Source organism: Salmo salar, chromosome ssa14 (genome assembly GCF_905237065.1).
Source record: "Salmo salar chromosome ssa14, Ssal_v3.1, whole genome shotgun sequence".
Lineage (NCBI taxonomy): Eukaryota > Metazoa > Chordata > Actinopteri > Salmoniformes > Salmonidae > Salmo > Salmo salar.
In genome coordinates this window covers 70,980,244-71,000,084 of record NC_059455.1, presented here as the reverse complement: position 1 = coordinate 71,000,084, position 19,841 = coordinate 70,980,244, and the positions used below count along the sequence as shown (strand labels likewise).

General features: G+C 39.7%; 1 protein-coding gene across 3 annotated transcripts in view; it reads right to left on the bottom strand.

Moving 5' to 3' along the window:
• Positions 1 to 19,841, bottom strand: part of LOC106570219 (KH domain-containing, RNA-binding, signal transduction-associated protein 3) — a 156,547-nt gene that overhangs the window by 86,761 nt on the left and 49,945 nt on the right. The gene's annotated exons all lie outside the window — the stretch shown is intronic.

The following is a 19,841-nucleotide window of genomic DNA, read 5'->3' as shown; positions in this document are numbered from 1 at the left end:
ATAACATCTGTGTTCAGGAGCCAATAAAATGATAATGTAGCGGGGGCTAGCGAGGCCAGGAAGGGCCAGGTGGGGTGGAGAACAGAACCTTCAGGCTAGCATTGGTCAGTGGACAATGTAACTGGGGTAATGGAGGGAGGACTCATTCTCAATAGACGTATACTGCCTAAGCATGATATCAGAGTGACTAAAAACGTGTCACTTCTGGATCTGTCGCATACAGGCTATTAAAGTGAAGAAATTGAAAGCTGTGTTCAATTCAGAGTGGCAAACCAACCTGTCTCCAGATTTGACTTTCTAATTGTTGCACATTATTATCATCGCATCTTGAAATCTTGCTTCTCAAATTACATAGGCTGTGAGTTCATTAAATAAGAAAAGGAGACTGTGTCCTGGCTCTATGAAGCTGGACAGTATTAGATTCCAAGAATAAAATGAAAGACAAAGGAAATTAGTCTTAACTAGGATAACAGATGTATCAGTAAGCTGGGATCTCTTCTAAGCCTCAACTCATCCCAGGAGGGAGCAGATTCCTCACGTTCTGAGGAGAGCCCAGATTAATATTAATGTGACCTCACGACATGCCTTACAGAGAGTCTATCTTCGTTGCTCAATGCTCTGGTTGTCCTCAAGGCAATATTCAGTATCCTGTGGATGAGTCAACGTCTCGTTATTGGTATCAACAGATTTGTAATATGTCAGTGAAAACCCCCAAGGTTCATGGCTATAAGGATTTTAAAACATCTGGGAAAATATCCACACATTTTAGGCCATCTATAACACCTAGCTGTCCCCTTTATCCAAACAACCTAAACTGCAGTTTTCTGTTCTATTTCCACAGTGGTTCTGTGAATACGTATCAAGAACACAGTTTTCACTAAGAGTGCCCTCTTCTGCTGTGAACCGGTGGTGACTGTAGTGGTGGATGGATTTCAACTGGCACTACCGAGACCCTTGATTCCAAGAAAAAGGTATCGTTTGATGGGGGTTGTGCTTCTTCTTCCTCCATCAAAGAGGATAGATATGTCATTAAAATTGCATTTACAGCTTCGGTGACGGCTAGGCTCTACACAGTACGGGGCCTGGCCCAGCTGTCCACTCCTCTATTAGACATTGAATCACTTAAGAGAAGCAGCACACTGATTTCGACTACATCCATCCTTCCATTTAAAATGCATTAAGCTGGAGGAGATTTGTAGGATTATGCTTGACTTCTACATCAGGCTGTGAGTGGTGAGGAGTTGAGTTGACGGGGTGGAGAGGGTGGCGCGGGGAGGCAATCAGGTTATTACATCCTCTAATGTCACGTTGTAGAGAGGGTCAATATTACGATGTGATATTGAGAAGATCAAGCAGCAGAGGTCTAATGGCAGTCACATCAAATATTGATAATGCAAACTATGTGGGGAATGCATAGGTTGCATTGGTGGCTAAACTGTGACATTTTCACCAAACTCCTTGAGACTAGTTGATAGATGCATAAGGTTGAAGGTATTACATTTCTTCCAAACAGGAAGCAACATGCTTCTGGGCAATACTGGTCACACACCATGAGTTCAGAGACTAATGCTTGAACATTCTTCTTCTAAATGTGTTCTGAACTGCTCCTTATTCTGTCTTCATGTTGTTTATGTTATGTTTTTCCAAGAAATTAGGTCTTTGTAGAAACTTACTCAGGCAGAAAATGTCCAAGTCCACTTTTATGATGGGAAAGCATGTCAGAGCAAATTGTATGCAATGTTTCTGTAATTTAGCATGGACAAAACATTTTGGACTCCTACATTGGACTCCTACATAAAGTAGACTAAGTAACTCCACATTCTAACTCAATTGGCTGGAACAGACTGGTGCTTTAGAGTTAACGAAACAAAATAATTGTTCCATTTTTTTTTTACCTGTTTTATGTCATAATCTCTTAATCGTTTTCCCAAACACTGCGGTGAAAACCTACGCATCCTATTTCTGTCTCAACTTAATACTGAAATACCTCCCAGTCAAACAAAGAATATATAAAATATTGTCATGAAACAACATTACAGTGTGTGTATATCATAGTAAGAAGAAACAACATTACAGTGTGTGTATATTATAGTAAGAAGAAACAACATTACAGTATGTGTATATTATAGTAAGAAGAAAAACATTACTGTATGTGTATATTATAGTAAGAAGAAACAACATTACAGTATGTGTATATTATAGTAAGAAGAAACAACATTACAGTATGTGTATATTATAGTAAGAAGAAACAACATTACAGTATGTGTATATTATAGTAAGAAGAAACAACATTACAGTATGTGTATATTATAGTAAGAAGAAAAAACATTACAGTATGTGTATATTATAGTAAGAATAAACAACATTAGTAAGAAACACACAATATAACTGGTCTGTAGGTTTGAGCAGCTTGATCTACCAGGTTACAGATCAATACCATAGCTACCTGCTGTCATTTCAATGTGTCACAGTCCTGTGTTAGCCCAGTATTTGATGTAGACGCTATTTTCCCCTCAAATTGCCCCCTGCTTGTGACTCTCTGTAGATTTCCATGACAACTGACAGACTGTGATGAAAAGCGCCATATTCTGGGTTTCAGTCTGTTAAGTGGTTACCTGCAGCCTTCAGGCGACATTCTGTGGCCAAGAGAACTGCACATTAACACAGAGGGAATTCAACTAATTTCTCTTTGTCCTTTCAGACAGACAGGACTCTGAGGGCTGCAGCACAGGGGGAAAAACTGACATTAAATTGACATTTCAAATAAAAGAGTTAAAATGAACTGTTGTTGTTTTTTGTATTTTTTTATTTATTAAAAGTGACGTTTTAGTTCTGCAATAGAGAAAATGATTCTTACATTTGGCTGTTAAATGAAATTAAGGACCAAATGAAAAGAAATGCTCGAACAGGAACTTCATGTCATTATTCTGTAATGTTCTGAAGCAAAGCCTTAATGAACTGTGTAACACTAGAACAAGCCTGGTCAGTTTCCTCACAACAGGAGACCAGGCTCTCCTCGCCTCAGTTCATTAAATCAATCTCAGACAGAAATCCCACTAAAATGCATTTACATTTACATTGTCAACACCTCCTTCTCTTCCTCCTCCACATCTCCATCTCCGTTTGTCAGAGGACCCTGGCATGCTTTTGTTCCCTTGCATGCCACAACATGCCTTTGTTATATTCCTAATACGACCACAAATTCAGTGTGATTCAGGATATCAGGCTGTGACCCTAGAAAGAGAAAGCTCTCAGCTCAACACTCAGACCATCACACAGGGTTGTCTCAGCTCAACACTCAGACCATCACACAGGGTTGTCTCAGCTCAACACTCAGACCATCACACAGGGTTGTCTCAGCTCAACACTCAGACCATCACACAGGGTTGTCTCAGCTCAACACTCAGACCATCACACAGAGCTGTCTCAGCTCAACACTCAGACCATCACACAGGGTTGTCTCAGCTCAACACTCAGACCATCACACAGAGCTGTCTCAGCTCAACACTCAGACCATCACACAGAGCTGTCTCAGCTCAACACTCAGACCATCACACAGGGTTGTCTCAGCTCAACACTCAGACCATCACACAGGGTTGTCTCAGCTCAACACTCATGCCACCCGCCGACGCTGTCCAGAAATCTCCATTTCACTCTGGCTCCTTGACAAGGTCAGACTGGCGGCAGGAATTCATCTCAGCCCCTAATCTGGAGATTACATTCTCCTTGCCCGGCCCAGCGCTGGGCCCTCTCTCTCTCTCCCTCTCAGTTTCTCTCCTTTTCTCACTGCTGCCTGTGCCCTTTCTCTCCCTATCGCCCATGCCCTCCCAGACCCTCTCTCTCTCCCTGCAGCCCCTGCCCCCCACCTCTTTCCCTCTATCCCTCACTCCCTGTCTCCCCCTCGCTCTCCTCTGGCCCCTGGCAGCCGGGTACTCTGCTGTGAGGTAAGTAACGTGCCCAGACCTGCTTACAGCCAGCAGTTAATGTCTAGGATTAAGGCTGAGAGCTCTCCCTCCCTGCAGCACCTGGCAGCCCAGCTATGGTAAGACTGAGAGACCCTCCTCCCCTTTCAATTTAGCAGCCTGACCGTTGGCATTAGGAATACACCCAACTAACCTGGGCCTCTGTTCTCCATTCAGTGCTTCTCTCTGATTTCAACCCCCTAATCATTCTCATAGATAGGAGAGAGTATATAGGGATACAGTTATCTTTGGCCTGCCCCACCCTGCCTTACTAATAGTATGGGAAATATATTGGGAAAATACATCTGCATAACAAAAGAAAATGCTGAATTATAATTAATAATTTTACTATGAACTTGACAGGGGGTATAACGGTTCGATGGATTCTCATTTTTTTAAATAAATTGTTTAACATTTCAGAATGTTATTGATTTTTACAGCTATAAAGCATTTAGACGTTTCCTTGTCATGGCAACAAGAAGATAAATTATGTTTTCTTTCTTATCTAACTGGATGAGTTACATTAAAAAAATGTATTTCCTTACAACAGTCTGGGGAGCCAGAGATATTCAAATTCAGAAGAGTCAGAAACATGAAAGGATTTGCATTTGGCTTATGAGTTCTTATTTCTCATCCTCAATCAAAACCAACGCTGAGATACTCATCTCTGTCTCCTCAGCTCATACTGATGTCCTTTATAAAAACAGAGGACATTATACTCCATTTAGACATACAGTGCATTCAGAAAGTATTCACACCCCTTGACTTTTTCCACATTTTGATGTATTACAGTGTGAATTTAAAATGGATTAAATTGAGATTTTTTGGGGTCACACAATACCCCATAATGTCAAAGTCTTTGTCAGGTGTGCGCTACTGGTAAGAAGTCAGGTGCAGGAGAGCGGAGAGTTGTGATCAGGCGTTGGCAGAAGTAACAACAGACGGACGCAACTGCATCAAAAACCTCCAACCAAATGGCAAAAGAGCAAAGCACGACAACAGTCACAATAATGCATAAGTTAAACAATAAACACACTCGGGTACAACACAGGTACCCGGGGAAAAACCAGCCTGGCGCGTAACACGAAACATGTAACAAAAACAATTCCACACAAAGACATGGTGGGGAACAGAGGGAATATATATGTAGTGTGATTAGGGAATGTAAACCAGGTGTGCAGGGAAACAAGACAAAACAAATGGAACAATTAACAGTGGAGCGGCGATGGCTAGAAGACTGGTGACGTCAACCGCCGAACGCCGCCCGAACAAGGAGAGGAGCCGACATCGGCGGAAGTCGTGACAGTCTTGAGTCAATAAGTATTCAAACTCTTTGATAAGGTAAGTCTAAAAAAGTTCAGGAGTAAAAATGTGCTTAATAACAAGTAACCAATTAAGTTGCATGGACTCAATCCAATAATAGTGTTTGACATGATTTCTGAACGACTACCTCATCTCTGTACCCCACACATACAAGTATATGTAGGTTCCCACAGTTGATCTGTGAATTTCAAACACAGATTCAACCACAAAGACCAGGGAGGTTTTCCAATGCCTCACAAAGAAGTGGTAGATGGGTAAAAAAATTTAAATAAACAGACACTGAATATCCTTTTGAGCATGGTGAAGTTATTGATTTCACTTTGGATGGTGTATCAATACACCCAGTCACTACAAAGATACAGGCATCCTTTCTAACTCAGTTGCCGGAGAGGAAAGAAACCATTCAGGGATTTCACAATGAGGCCAACGGGGACTTTAAAACATTTACAGAGTTTAATGGATTAGATAGGAAAAAATTGAGGATGGATCAACATTTTAGTTACTCTCCAATACTAACCTAACTGACAGAGAGAAAAGAAGGAACCCTGTACAGAATACAAATATTTCAAAACATGCATTATGTTTGCAACAAGGCAGTAAAGTAATCCTGCAAAAAATGTAGAAAAGCAATTCACTTTTCGTCCGGAATACCAGGGTTATGTTTGGGGCAAATCCAATACAACACATTATTGAGTAACACTTTCCATATTTTCAAGCATAGTGGTGGCTGCATCATGTTTTGGGTATGCTTTTAATCGTTAAGGACTGGGGAGGTTTTCAGGATAAAAAAGAAATGGCATGAATCTAAGCACAGGCAAAATCCTAGAGGAGTACCTGGTTCAGTCTGCTTTCCACCAGACACTGGGAAATGAATTCCCCTTTCATAAAGACAATAACATAAAACACTAGGCCAAATCTACACTGGAGTTGATTACCAAGAAGACAATGGATGTTCCTGAGTGGCCAAGTTACAGTTTTGACTTAAATCTACTTGAAAATCTATGGTAAGACCTGAAAATGGTCTAGAAATGATCAACAACCACTTTGACAGAGCTTGAAGAATTTTGAAAAGAATAATGGGCAAATGTTGAACAAAGGGTTTTCTACATAGTACTGACTCAGAGGTGTGAATACTATTTCTGTATATCATTTTCAAAATTTGTCATTATGGTGTATTTTGGTGTATTTTGTGTAGATTGGTGATCAAAAAATATATTTAATCCATTTTGAATTCAGGCTGTAACACAACAAAATGTGCAATAAGTAAAGGGGTATGAACACTTTCTGAAGGCACTGTATCATGATGTTCTGACAAGTCAGGTCTCCAACCAGTTCATATACAGTACCAGTCAAAAGTTTGGACACACCTACTTATTCAAGGGTTTTTCTTTATTTTCACTATTTTCTACATTGTAGAATAATAGTGAAGACATCAAAACTATGAAATAACACATGGAATCATGTAGTAACCAAAAAGGTGTTAAACAAATTAAAATATATTTTACATTTTAGATTCTTCAAAGTAGCCACCCTTTGCCTTGATGACAGCTTTGCACACTCTTGGAATTCACTCAACCAGCTTCATGAGGTAGTCACCTGGAATGCATTTCAATTAACAGCTGGCGTGGCTTGTTAAAAGTTCATTTGTGGAACTTCTTTCCTTCTTAATGAGCCAATCAGTTGTGTTGTGACAAGGTAGGGTTGGTATAAAAGACCAACCAAGTTCATGTTATGATTATTTGTTAGGGTTGCTTAAACTACAGAATAATCAAATTCCTTTGCTGCATCCCCTGGAAGCAGATTAAAAAAAGGAATCCAATAACTGCCACTAATATATAGTTTAGAGTTAATATGATTCCCAAATGGTACCTTATTCCTACATAATGCACTACTTTTGACCAGGGCCCATAGGGAATAGGGTGCCATATAGGGTGGGACCCATGCAGTACTAACTCTGAACAACATCCCTTGACTGGTAGACTAATTCTGAACTCCGAACTCTGTCATGGCAAAACCTTGTCTGGTTAAGCCGTGTTCTTCAGAAGGACAGTGGATTTCTCAGCCTGCTAGATTGACAGCATTTTAATACCCATGAACATTACGTTACATGTGGCCCCAGCCAGTGTGACAGTCTTCTACTGTCACAACCAATCTGGGTTAAAAGTCTAAGTAGTTCCAATTACCACTGACCTGCATGTCAATGCATATCTCCTTGTTGACGGCCTCAATCCACTTAAGACGAAAATAATAACAATATTTCAAGGCCCTAAAAGAAAACAAACAAACCTCGAAATACAAACACACACACACACACACACACACACACACACACACGCTCACACACGCTCACACACGCACAAGATATGTCCCCAGACACTTTGCTATAAGACTGCCTCGGTTGCATATTCAACAACAAACCATTATGAAAGATGTTTTGTTAACTAAAATACCTGACACATTTTAGAAAACCCCTTTCAGGGTATATTCTACAGTATGTGTAATTTATGTCTTATCTGTAGCCCCTTATTAATATTTCTAATATTGATATATAGTATTTAAAGAAACTCCAAATGTAATACATTTCAACACAATCTCTGACATGATATAGGTCTCTTCTCTTTTTAAGCCCATAACCATGTGTGTGAGGTATATAAAGTAGATTTCAATGTAGATTTGTTTAAGTCTACTTAGAAACACTGTGTGACCCTGATTTAGCCCACTGCAGTAAAAGGTTAAGTGAAATACCAAGAGAGACTTAATAGATACTAAGAAACCCTATGCTGTTCTAAACACGCCAGTAAACTGCATCACCTACACTACATTTAACTCAAACTAAAACAGCTAGTTCCTCTGACACTGCAGCAGTCAGACTGCAGAGCACAGGCTCGTTCCTCAAACGTGTTATATAGGTTAATGGGATTCTCTATGCATAATTCACAAATATTCTGTTCATAAAATATTCTGTTTTCCCACAAAACAATAGATTAGCAGAAAACGAAGCTGCTCTGGAGAAACCTCTACCCAGCGAGATAAAGCACCCATGTAGAGAACATCTGGGGTTCAGGTAGCTAGTTAGGTATACCTTGCTGTATTAAAGGCATGAAGGCCAGGCTTCCTGTGGAGTTGAAGAATACAGTAGCAGAAGGCTGGAATGATGGTCTCCCACTCGAATGAGATGCTAACCCCCCCACCACTATAACACACACACACACGCATGCACACACACACTCCAAATAGATGCTATTGAAGCTTCACCTTATACCTGCCCTCTCTGTCCCCTCACACATGTCCTGCCCATTCCCCCCTCTGCACCCATGCATGTCCTGCCCATTCCCCCCTCTGCACCCACGGATGTCCTGCCCATTTGATGTCTGCATCAGCACATTTGTTTCTCCAGCCGTCCAATCCTCGACACACTAGACTACCTGCACTTTGAAGGTGTCTGATTAAAAATGTTGTTTAAGAGGTTGTGGAGCAGTAAGATGCGAGTTGACGTGAGCCGTCCTGGGGAAGGGACCAGGCGTCTTTCTCCTGTCAGATTCACTCTAAAATGAACCACTATCTCTGTGTGGCTATCCTGAACAAGAACACAGACGCCTGCCCATGGTTCCTTATGGCAACACTGTAAACACTGATGCTGGTCCACCATAGGAAAATAAACATATAACAGACACGAAACTACAGCAGTAGATTGTGAACAGATTCTGAGGAAATAACACACTTTGCATGTTATGTTACAGTGAGTGAGAAAATTCTAATAAATTATACTGTACTGTACCAACCTCTGTATTATACTGTACCAACATCTGTATTATACTGTATCAACATCTGTATTATACTGTACCAACATCTGTATTATACTGTACCAACCTCTGTACTATACTGTATCAACATCTGTATTATACTGTACCAACATCTGTATTATACTGTATCAACATCTGTATTATACTGTATCAACATCTGTATTATACTGTATTATACTGTATCAACATCTGTACTATACTGTACCAATATCTGTATTATACTGTACCAACATCTGTATTTTACTGTATCAATATCTGTATTATACTGTACCAACATCTGTATTATACTGTACCCACATCTGTATTATACTGTATCAACATCTGTATTATACTGTACCAACCTCTGTATTATACTGTACCAACATCTGTATTATACTGTACCAACATCTGTATTATACTGTATCAATGTCTGTATTATACTGTACCAATATCTGTATTATACTGTATCAACGTCTGTACTATACTATACCAACATCTGTATTATACTGTATCAACGTCTGTATTATACTGTACCAACATCTGTATTATACTATACCAACATCTGTATTATACTGTATCAACGTCTGTATTATACTGTACCAACATCTGTATCATACTGTACCAACATCTGTATTATACTGTATCAACGTCTGTATTATACTGTACCAACATCTGTATTATACTGTACCAACCTCGTACTATACTGTATCAACATCTGTATTATCCTGTACCAACCTCTGTATTATACTGTATCAACATCAGTACTATACTATACCAACATCTGTATTATACTGTATCAACATCAGTACTATACTATACCAACATCTGTATTATACTGTACCAACCTCTGTATTATACTGTACCAACATCTGTATTATACTGTAACATCTGTATTATACTGTATCAATATCTGTATTATACTGTACCAACATCTGTACTCTTCTGTACCAACATCTGTGTTATACTGTACCAACATCTGTATTATACTGTACCCACATCTGTATTATACTGTACCAACATCTGTATCATACTGTAACAACATATTGTACTATATTGTACTAACATCTGTATCATACTGTACCAACATCTGTACTATACTGTACCAACATCTGTACTATACTGTACCAACATCTGTATTATACTATACCAACATCTGTATTATACTGTATCAACATCTGTATTATACTGTATCAACATCTGTATTATACTGTATCAATATCTGTAATATACTGTACCAACATCTGTACTACATCTGTACTCTTCTGTACCAACATCTGTGTTATACTGTACCAACATCTGTATTATACTGTACCAACATCTGTATCATACTGTAACAACATATTGTACTATATTGTACTAACATCTGTATCATACTGTACCAACATCTGTACTATACTGTACCAACATCTGTATTATACTATACCAACATCTGTATTATACTGTATCAACATCTGTATTATACTGTATCAACATCTGTATTATACTGTACCAACATCTGTATTATACTGTACCATCTGTGTGTGTCTTTTTTTTCAACTATAATTCACGGGTCCAACAGCACACCTACTTGGCATGATAAGCCTTTCTCTGAGAGTGCTTTCTAATAGGAACAGCACAGCAACACTACTTGAACTCTTAATATATAATTAGCATGAGCTGATGTTTATCGGTTCAACGTCTCTTAGCCTAATGACGCTTCCCATCAAACCATCATTAGGCTTTGAAAAGCGGGGGAAAGTGAAAAGGGGAGAAGGAACTGTGACTTGGCTTAATAGTGGTCATTATCTGGAATTCATCTCAGGTTACATGATCAAAATGCACTGAATCATCATAACTCATAACCACCTGAGAGCCTTCCTTTTTCATTTCAATTACTCATCTGGTGTCAATTAGAACTGCAGACGAGGCTGAGGCTACAAGGGATACTGCTGCGGCGCATGGAAGTGCTTTTAAAGAGGAAATCCAGGATTTAGAGCCAGACAGTTGAACAAATCTCGTGAGGCATTTTTATACATTATCTTTTTCAAGAATCAATGGATATACACTTAGTATACAAAACATTAGGAACACCTGCTCTTTCCATGAGATAGATTGACCAGGTGAATCCAGGTGAAAGCTATGATTCCTTATTGATTTTACTTGTTAAATCAGTGTAGATGAAGGGGAGGAGACAAATTAAAGAAGGATTTTTAAGCCTTGAGACAATTGCGACTGTGTATGTGTGCCATTCAGAGGGTAAATGGGTAAAACAAAATATTTAAGTGTCTGAACGGTGTATGGTAGTAAGTGCCAGGAGCACTGGTTTGTGTCAAGAACTGCAGCGCTGCTGTTTTTTTTTACGTTCAACTGTTTCCCGTGTGTGTCAGGAATGGTCCACCACCAAAAAGACATCAGTCAAAGAGCCTTTTAAAATGTCACTTCTTTGTTATACAAAAAATATGTATGAGCTTTCATGGGAAAGTCCGAAATTATGGCATACTATATTGATTCTGTATACTATGAAGTATTTTCCCTGACATTGATAAATAATTAATCACTTCTAATAGAATGAAACTCAACAATGCATGTCATGTCCTTGGAAGGCCATGGTCTTTGGGTTATTCTGTATTTAGCGCCTCCTTAGCTGCTAAATCTATTGGATTACAGACAGAGTGCCTCTTCATGACACTAAGCATCAAACAACCCCAGAACAAAATAAATCAATATCCTAATTGAAATGAGACCCCTTGATGTTCTCTTGTAGATGATGCTCCACTCATTTATGCTGAGAGATAGAGTCTGTGTTTGGTATCAATGGCATGGGGGCAGGGGGTAGTGGGATGACATGCCAAATGAAATCTACTAATATGGACTTTGTTGTTTTATTACTGTGGTAACAGATTATTTTGACAGCTCTGTATGTGGGATCAGAATATAATCCAGGTGTAAATCCATGGAGAACACGGTGGCTGATTCTAGCCTGCTGTAGTCTACACCATGTATCACAGTGATTCTGCATCTTATTATGGTCTAGCCTTCGACTCTTTTCACAATATCATGAAACCGGCCCGAACTGGACTGTTCTGGGTCGGATATTTTCTTTTGACACTGTTCTTTCCAGCATTTTTCCAGCAACTCTGGTGAATGCGTAGGCTAGATATTGTATTGCTGTGTGTGTGTGTGTGTGTGGGGGGGGTCTGTGTGTGTGTGGGGGGGGGTCTGTGTGTGTGTGTGTGGGGGGGGTGTCTGTGTGTGTGTGTGGGGGGTCTGTGTGTGTGTGTGTGTGGGGGGTCTGTGTGTGTGTGTGGGGGGGTCTGTGTGTGTGTGGGGGGTCTGTGTGTGTGTGGGGGGGTGTCTGTGTGTGTGTGTGTGTGTGTGTGTGTGTGTGTGTGTGTGTGTCTGTGTGTGGGGGGGGTCTGTGTGTGTGTGGGGGGGTCTGTGTGTGTGTGTGTGTGTGTGTGTGTGTGTGTGTGTGTGTGTGTGTGTGTGTGTGGGGGGGTGTCTGTGTGTGTGTGTGGGGGGGGGGTGTCTGTGTGTGTGTGAGGGGGGGGTCTGTGTGTGTGTGTGGGGGGGTCTGTGTGTGTGTGTGGGGGGGGGTCTGTGTGTGTGTGGGGGGGCGTATGTGGACAGAACAATATCAAAATTCTGCAAAATATTGCGTGTTTGTTATTCTGATTATGCATAAAGATGTAAACCCCGCCGTCATAGTAAATCATTACATTGCCCAGTGACTCCTTCCTTAGAGTTCAAAATAAAATCACCTCATGGCTATCAACCTCTACCATGAAGACAACATCACTACAACATCTCAGACTGATCATTAACATTCCATGTTAACGGAAGCAGAATTATAGTGGATGGATGGGCTGTTCTTAAATGGAAAACCTTCATTAGAGTTCATAAACATTTACCAAAGAGTCACCATAACTAATAACATCCTATTAGTCATTACCTTAGTTAAATTCAATGTTTTATCTCATTAACATCAGAAGATAGTTACTTAGACTGCATGATTTTTCTCGAGCAGAGAGAAGAATAACCTCCATCTGGAGCCATAAGGGAACAGGGCTGCTAGCATGTACACTATGCTGAGACACAGAACAAGACATAAGAGCTAAAAGGAAATGTCTTGATTAACCACTAGGTCAGACATTCTGAGATGAAGCCAGAGTGCTAAAAGGATTCCAGGCTCACGTCCCAAATGGCACCCTATTCCCTACATAGTGCACTTCTTTTGACCAGGTCCATGGGTCAAAAAGTAGTGTGCTATGTAAGGAATGGGGTGCTGTTTGGGAAGAAACCCAGGCTTCTACCTCGGGGAATAGAAGAACTCCTGTCTTAGACCTGAGAATATAGACAATAGGTAATAGACCATAATGAGTTTTGTCATTTTGTGTGGGACCTAACGAGTCTCTGCTGGGCAGGAAAATAGCAGGAAAACCTGCCTTGACAAACTGTGAAGGAACCCTTGTGTTAAGGATCACTGGTGTATTAAGCTTTTTATTTAAGAACAGCTATGTTTCAAATTCATCTTAAAGGAGAAGTTATTTTTACATTCAAATCTCTACATTTGATGTTAACTGCATGTTATAGAAGGGTCCAGCCACCTTTTTTTGTAATTTAACATGTTTTTAAGAAACTTACTCCAAACTGAAAATCACTTCCTCATCCTCATTGTGTAGTATGGGAGCCTGAAAAACATGAACAAAGGTTCCAAACACCCAAGTATGTCATTTCAGAAATGGCAAAGCTCTCAGTACAGTGATGCAGGACTTTAGATGTTGTACACATGAAATTGTGTCATTCCGAACATGAACCGCCATGTTATATTCCCTTTTGAGCAACTCGAGCTGTTCCACTCTCCGTGTAACCTGCCGCTACAGGTAACTGTCAAAATAAAAGAAACACCAACGAGCCACCAGAACAGCTTCAATGCACATTGGCATACATTCTACAAGTGTCTGGAGCTTTCTGTGTGGAAGCATCCCTTGCTTTCAATATACATTGTATCCCCCATTTACTCAAGTGTTTCCTTTATTTTGTCAGTTACCTGTGAAATTGACAGAGACGTATTCGTTCAAGTAGCAACAAAATGGTATATAACGTTGCGGATTAAGTTCGGAATGACACAGTTTCATGTGTACAACGTCTAAAGATCTGCATCACTATACTGAGAGCTTTGCCATTTCTAAAAGGAGGTTTTTAGGTGTTTTTGGAGGTGTTTATGGATGTGTTTTTTCGAGGCCCCCATACTACACAACCATGGTGAGGAAGTGATTTGCTATCAGCGGTAAATTTCTCAAAAACGTGAAATAATACAACATACCATTTACATAAAAATGTAGATTTGGTTGTAAAAATAAATAAATTATACTTAGGGCAGGGATGGGCAACTGACGGCCCTTTTGAAGGCCCTCGGAACAAATTCCATGTAAAAAAAAAAAATATATATATATATATATATATATATATATACATATATATATTTTTTTTTCTTAGGGACCTTCAAAACTGCTGAAATGTTTTTGTACCCTTCCCCAGACCATGCCTCCACACAATCCTGTCTCGGAGCTCTACGGACAATTCCTTTGACCTCATGGCTTGGTTTTTGCTATGACATGCACAGTCAACTTTGGGACCTTATATAGACAGGTGTGTGCCTTTCCAAATCATGTCCAATCAAAAGAAGAAATACTTATGTAAATTATTATTTTATTTTTTTTACCTGTTTTTGCTTTGTCATTGTGGGGTATTGTGTGTAGATTAATGAGGAAAGAAATATATTTAATACATTTTAGAATAAGGCCGTAACGTAAAACAAAATGTGGAAAAAGAGAAGGGGTCTGAATACTTTCCCAATGCACTGTAAACAATGACAAAGTGAAAACATGTTTTTAGACATTTTTGCAAATGTATTGAAAATGAAATACTGAAATATCTCATTTACATACGTGGTCACACCCCTGTGTCAATACATGTTAGAATCAGCTTTGGCAGTGAATACAGTTGTGAATCTTTCTGGGTAAGTCTCTAGGAGCTTTGCACACCTGGTTGTACAATATTTGCACATTATTATTTTTAATAATCTTGTAGCTCTGTCAAGTTGGTTGTTGATCATTGCTAAACAACCATTTTCAAGTCTTGCCATAGATTTTCAAGCCGATTTAAGTCAAAACTGTAACTAGGCCACTCAGGAACATTCAATGTGGTCTTGGTAAGCAACTCCAGTGTGTGGGCTCACAAGTAGTGCAGCGTTCTAAGGCATTGCATCTCAGTGCTAGAGGCATCACTACAGACCCTGGTTCGATTCCAGGCCGTATCACAACCGGCCGTGATTGGGAGTCCCATAGGGCGGAGCACAATTGGCCCAGCGTCATCCGGGTTTGGCCGGGGTAAGCCGTCATTGTACATAACTATTTGTTCTTAACTGACTTGCCTAGTTATATAAAGGTGTAATAAAATAAAAATATTTGGCCTAGTGTTTCAGGTTATTGTCCTGCTGACAGGTGAATTTGTTTTCCAGTGTCTGTTGGAAAGCAGACTGAACCAGGTTTTCCTCTAGGATTTTGCCAGTGCTTAGCTCTATTGTGTTTCTTCTTATCTTAAAAAAACTCCCTAGTCCTTGTCGATGACAAGCATACTCATAACATGATGCAGCCACCACCATGCTTGAAAATATGAAGAGTGGTGCTCAGTGGTTTGTTGTGTTGGATTTGCCCCAAACATAAAGCTTTGTATTCAGGACATGAAGTCAATTTCTTTGCCAAATCTATTGCAGTTTTACTTTAGTACCTTATTGCAAACAGGATGCTTGTTTTGGAAACTTTTTTGTCTGTACAGGCATACCTTCCCCAGGCGTCGATGACGTGGAAGTCACTCAAGGCAGTCCCCCGCAACTCTTTGATTCAGATGGGTGCATGTAATTGTGCAACTGACTAGATATCCCCTTTCCCTTTCTTTTCACTCTGTTGTTAACCTGTTGGGGCTAGGGGGCAGTATTTTCACGGCTGGATAAAAAAACGTACCCGATTTAATCTGGTTACTAATCCTACCCAGTAACTAGAATATGCATATACTTATTATATATGGATAGAAAACACCCTAAAGTTTCTAAAACTGTTTGAATGGTGTCTGTGAGTATAACAGAACTCATTTGGCAGGCAAAACCCTGAGACATTTTCTGACAGGAAGTGGATACCTGATGTGTTGAATTACCTTTAAGCCTATGCCATTGAAACACACAGGGGTTGATTAATGTTTTGGCACTTCCTATTGCTTCCACTAGATGTCACCAGCCTTTACAAAGTGTTTTGAGTCTTTTACTGTGAGATCTGACCGAACAAGAGCCATTGAACGGTGATGGCCGATTAGACTCTGGCGCGCGAGTTCATGTTGGGTACCCTCGTTCCAATACGTTATAAAAGAGAATGCATTCGTCCACCTTGAATATTATTCATGTTCTGGTTAAAAAAGGCCCTAATGATTTATGCTATACAACGTTTGACATGTTTGAACGAACGTAAATATATTTTTTTCCCCTCGTTCATGAAGTGAAGTCCGGCGGGCTTAGATCATGTGCTAACAAGACGGAGATTTTTGGACATAAATTATGAGCTTTTTTGAACAAAACTACATTCGTTATGGACCTGTGATACCTGGAAGTGACATCTGATGAAGAGAATCAAAGGTAATGGATTATTTACATAGTATTTTCGATTTTAGATCTCCCCAACATGGCGGCTAGTCTGTATCGCAACGCGTATTTTTCTGGGCGCAGTGCTCAGATTATTGCAAAGTGTGATTTCCCAGTAAGGTTATTTTTAAATCTGGCAAGTTGATTGCGTTCAAGAGATGTAAATCTATAATTCTTTAAATGACAATATAATATTTTACCAATGTTTTCTAATTTTAATTATTTAATTTGTGGTGCTGACTTGTCTGCCGGTTATTGGAGGGAAACGATTTCCTCAACATCAATGCCATAGTAAAACGCTGTTTTTGGATATAAATATGAACTTGATAGAACTAAAAATGCATGCATTGTCTAACATAATGTCCTAGGAGTGTCATCTGATGGAGATTGTAAAAGGTTAGTGCATCATTTTAGCTGGTTTTATGGTTTTGGTGACCCTGTCTTTGAATTGACAAAACATTACACACAGCTATTGTCAATGTACTCTCCTAACATAATCTAACTTTATGCTTTCGCCGTAAAACCTTTTTGAAATCGGACAACGTGGTTAGATTAAGGAGATGTTTATCTTTCAAAGGGTGTAAGATAGTTGTATGTTTGAAAAATTTGAATTTTGACATTTATTTGGTTTCAAATTTGCCGCTCTTGAAATGCACCTGCTGTTGATGGAGTGCACCACGGGGGGGACGCTAGCGTCCCACCTAGCCCATAGAGGTTAATCCATCCACAGTTTTCTCCTATCACACCCATTGAACTCTGTAACTGTTTTAAAGTCACCATTGGCCTCATGGTGAAATCCCTGAGCGGTTTCCTTCCTCTCTGGCAACTTAGTTACAGTAGGAAGGACTCCTGTAGTGACTGGGTGTACTTATAAACAATCAAAAATGTAATTAATAGGCATCACGAGTGGCACAGCAGTCTAAGGCACTGCATCAAAGTGCTTGAGGCATCACTACAGCCCTGGGTTCGATCCCAGGTTGTGTTACAGACAGCCGTGACCAGAAGACCCATGAGATGGAGTACAATTGGCCCAGCATTGTCTGGGTTAGAGGAGGGTTTGGCTGGACGGGATTTCCTTGTCCCATCTAGCAACTCCTTGTGGCAGGCCCGGGTGCCTGCAAGCTGACCCTGGTCACCAGCTGGACAGTGTTTGGTCGCCAGCTGGATGGTAACCCAGCCGCACATTGGTGCGGCTGGGTTAAGTGAGCAGTGTGTCAAGAAACAGTGCGGCTTGGCAGGGTCGTGTTTTGTAGGATGCATGGCTCTCTCCCGAGTCCGTACGGGAGTTGCAGTGATGGGACAAGACTGTAACTACCAACGATATCACGAAAAAGGGGTAAAAAGTACCAATTTTAATTAATAACTTCACCATCTACCAATAGGTGCCCTTCTTTACAAGGCATTGCAAAACCTTCCCAGTCTTTGTGGTTGCATCATACCTTACAGATAATTGTATGTGTGGGGTACAGAGATGAGGTAGTCATTCAAAAATCATGTTAAACACTATTATTGCACATAGAGTGAGTCCATATAACTTATTATGTGACTTGTTAAGCATATTTTTACTCCTGAACTTGTTTAGGCTTGCCATTACAAAGGGGTTGAATATTTATTGACTCACAACAGTTCAGCTTTTATTTGAATTAATTTGCAAACATTTCTAAAAACATAATTCCACTTTGACATTATGGGGTATTGTGTGTAGGCCAGTGACACAAAATCTCAATTTAATCCATTTTAAATTCAGGTTGTGACACAGCAAAATCAAGTTGTGTGAATACTTTCTGAAGGAACTGTATGTCAGTTATTGATAGTCAGTCAATTAGCCCATGTCAACAACAAAAAAATGAATTGTTAAGTTAGTTTAGCGGTCAGCTATCTAAACTTGTTGTCATGGTCGAATTACCGGTGGAGGGCGCCATTCATTTTCTAAGTCAGTCTCACTCAGATATCATGTTAAAAACTGGTCATATTTTTCTGCAATTTATGGCAAATTGTGTAGAATTGCACAAAATTTCCTGTAAAAAAATAGCTAATTTTCCTCTCCACCCCATGTTAAAATGAGTTGAATAGCATGAAATTATTTTTTTTAAATCTAAATCTTCTCTCTGCCCCATGGAAGAATGTGTAGAAGCAAGTTTAAAGCAACAAACTTGTTTTAAACTGCAACATTTTCCGATGTGAAGACCACTAACATGGGGGCTGTATCTTAGCCTGGCCCTGTGACAGTCTCTGAGTCCCCAGGGAGACTGGAGGAAGACTGGGTAGCAGAGAGATGATTCATTTACAGTAGAACTTATGCATATGCATATCGCTCTCAGCCCCTGTTCTTTATTAATGCAGACCAGTAATAATTTATTTATGTGTACTCTGCTTTTCATGGGCTTTAAAAAACGGTTGGTAACAACTTTTCCTATGAAGAGTTTGGGGGTGTGCGGTTAAGAAGATATACAAATTTGCTCAATTTCTCTTTCATGGCTTTGCCTTGTTTCTTTTTCATAGTTCTAAAAGATTCCTTCGTTTTAAAATATAAATCATTTCATTTGATTTATATGTAATGTATATGCTAAATTCTTTCATTACTTTACATAAACTAATTAACTAGTTATGTGCTACTAAAATACATGGATTTCTTATACTGATTCGCCATTAAGGGACTGTCAAAAGTTTAATTAAAAAAGGAGATTCAAATGATTTCATAATGATCAAATATTAATACAGGGGGCATGATCATTTATCACAGCCCTCATATTTCTTCATAATAAGTTCAGTTGTCAAGGAGATTCATCTCCCGTGTCCTCTGCAAGGAGGAGAGTTGACCCTTTTCTGAAACAGCATGAAGATCAAGTGCCAGACCACCGCAGTTACTCTAATATATGTTCACTTTCATGTTGGATCATTTCTCTATTAGCCCAATCAGTGATGTAGTGGTAAAGAAAAAGGTAGGTAAACGCTAATCACAGTTTGCAGTGAATAAAGTAACTGTCCCTATATTTTCTGTGTTGAAGGGATGGCATGTTTTACGTGATGGCGTTTACCCTCCACTACACCAATGATAGCTAGGGGAAAACAGTCAGTTGAGCTTTGCCAATAGGCTTTTTT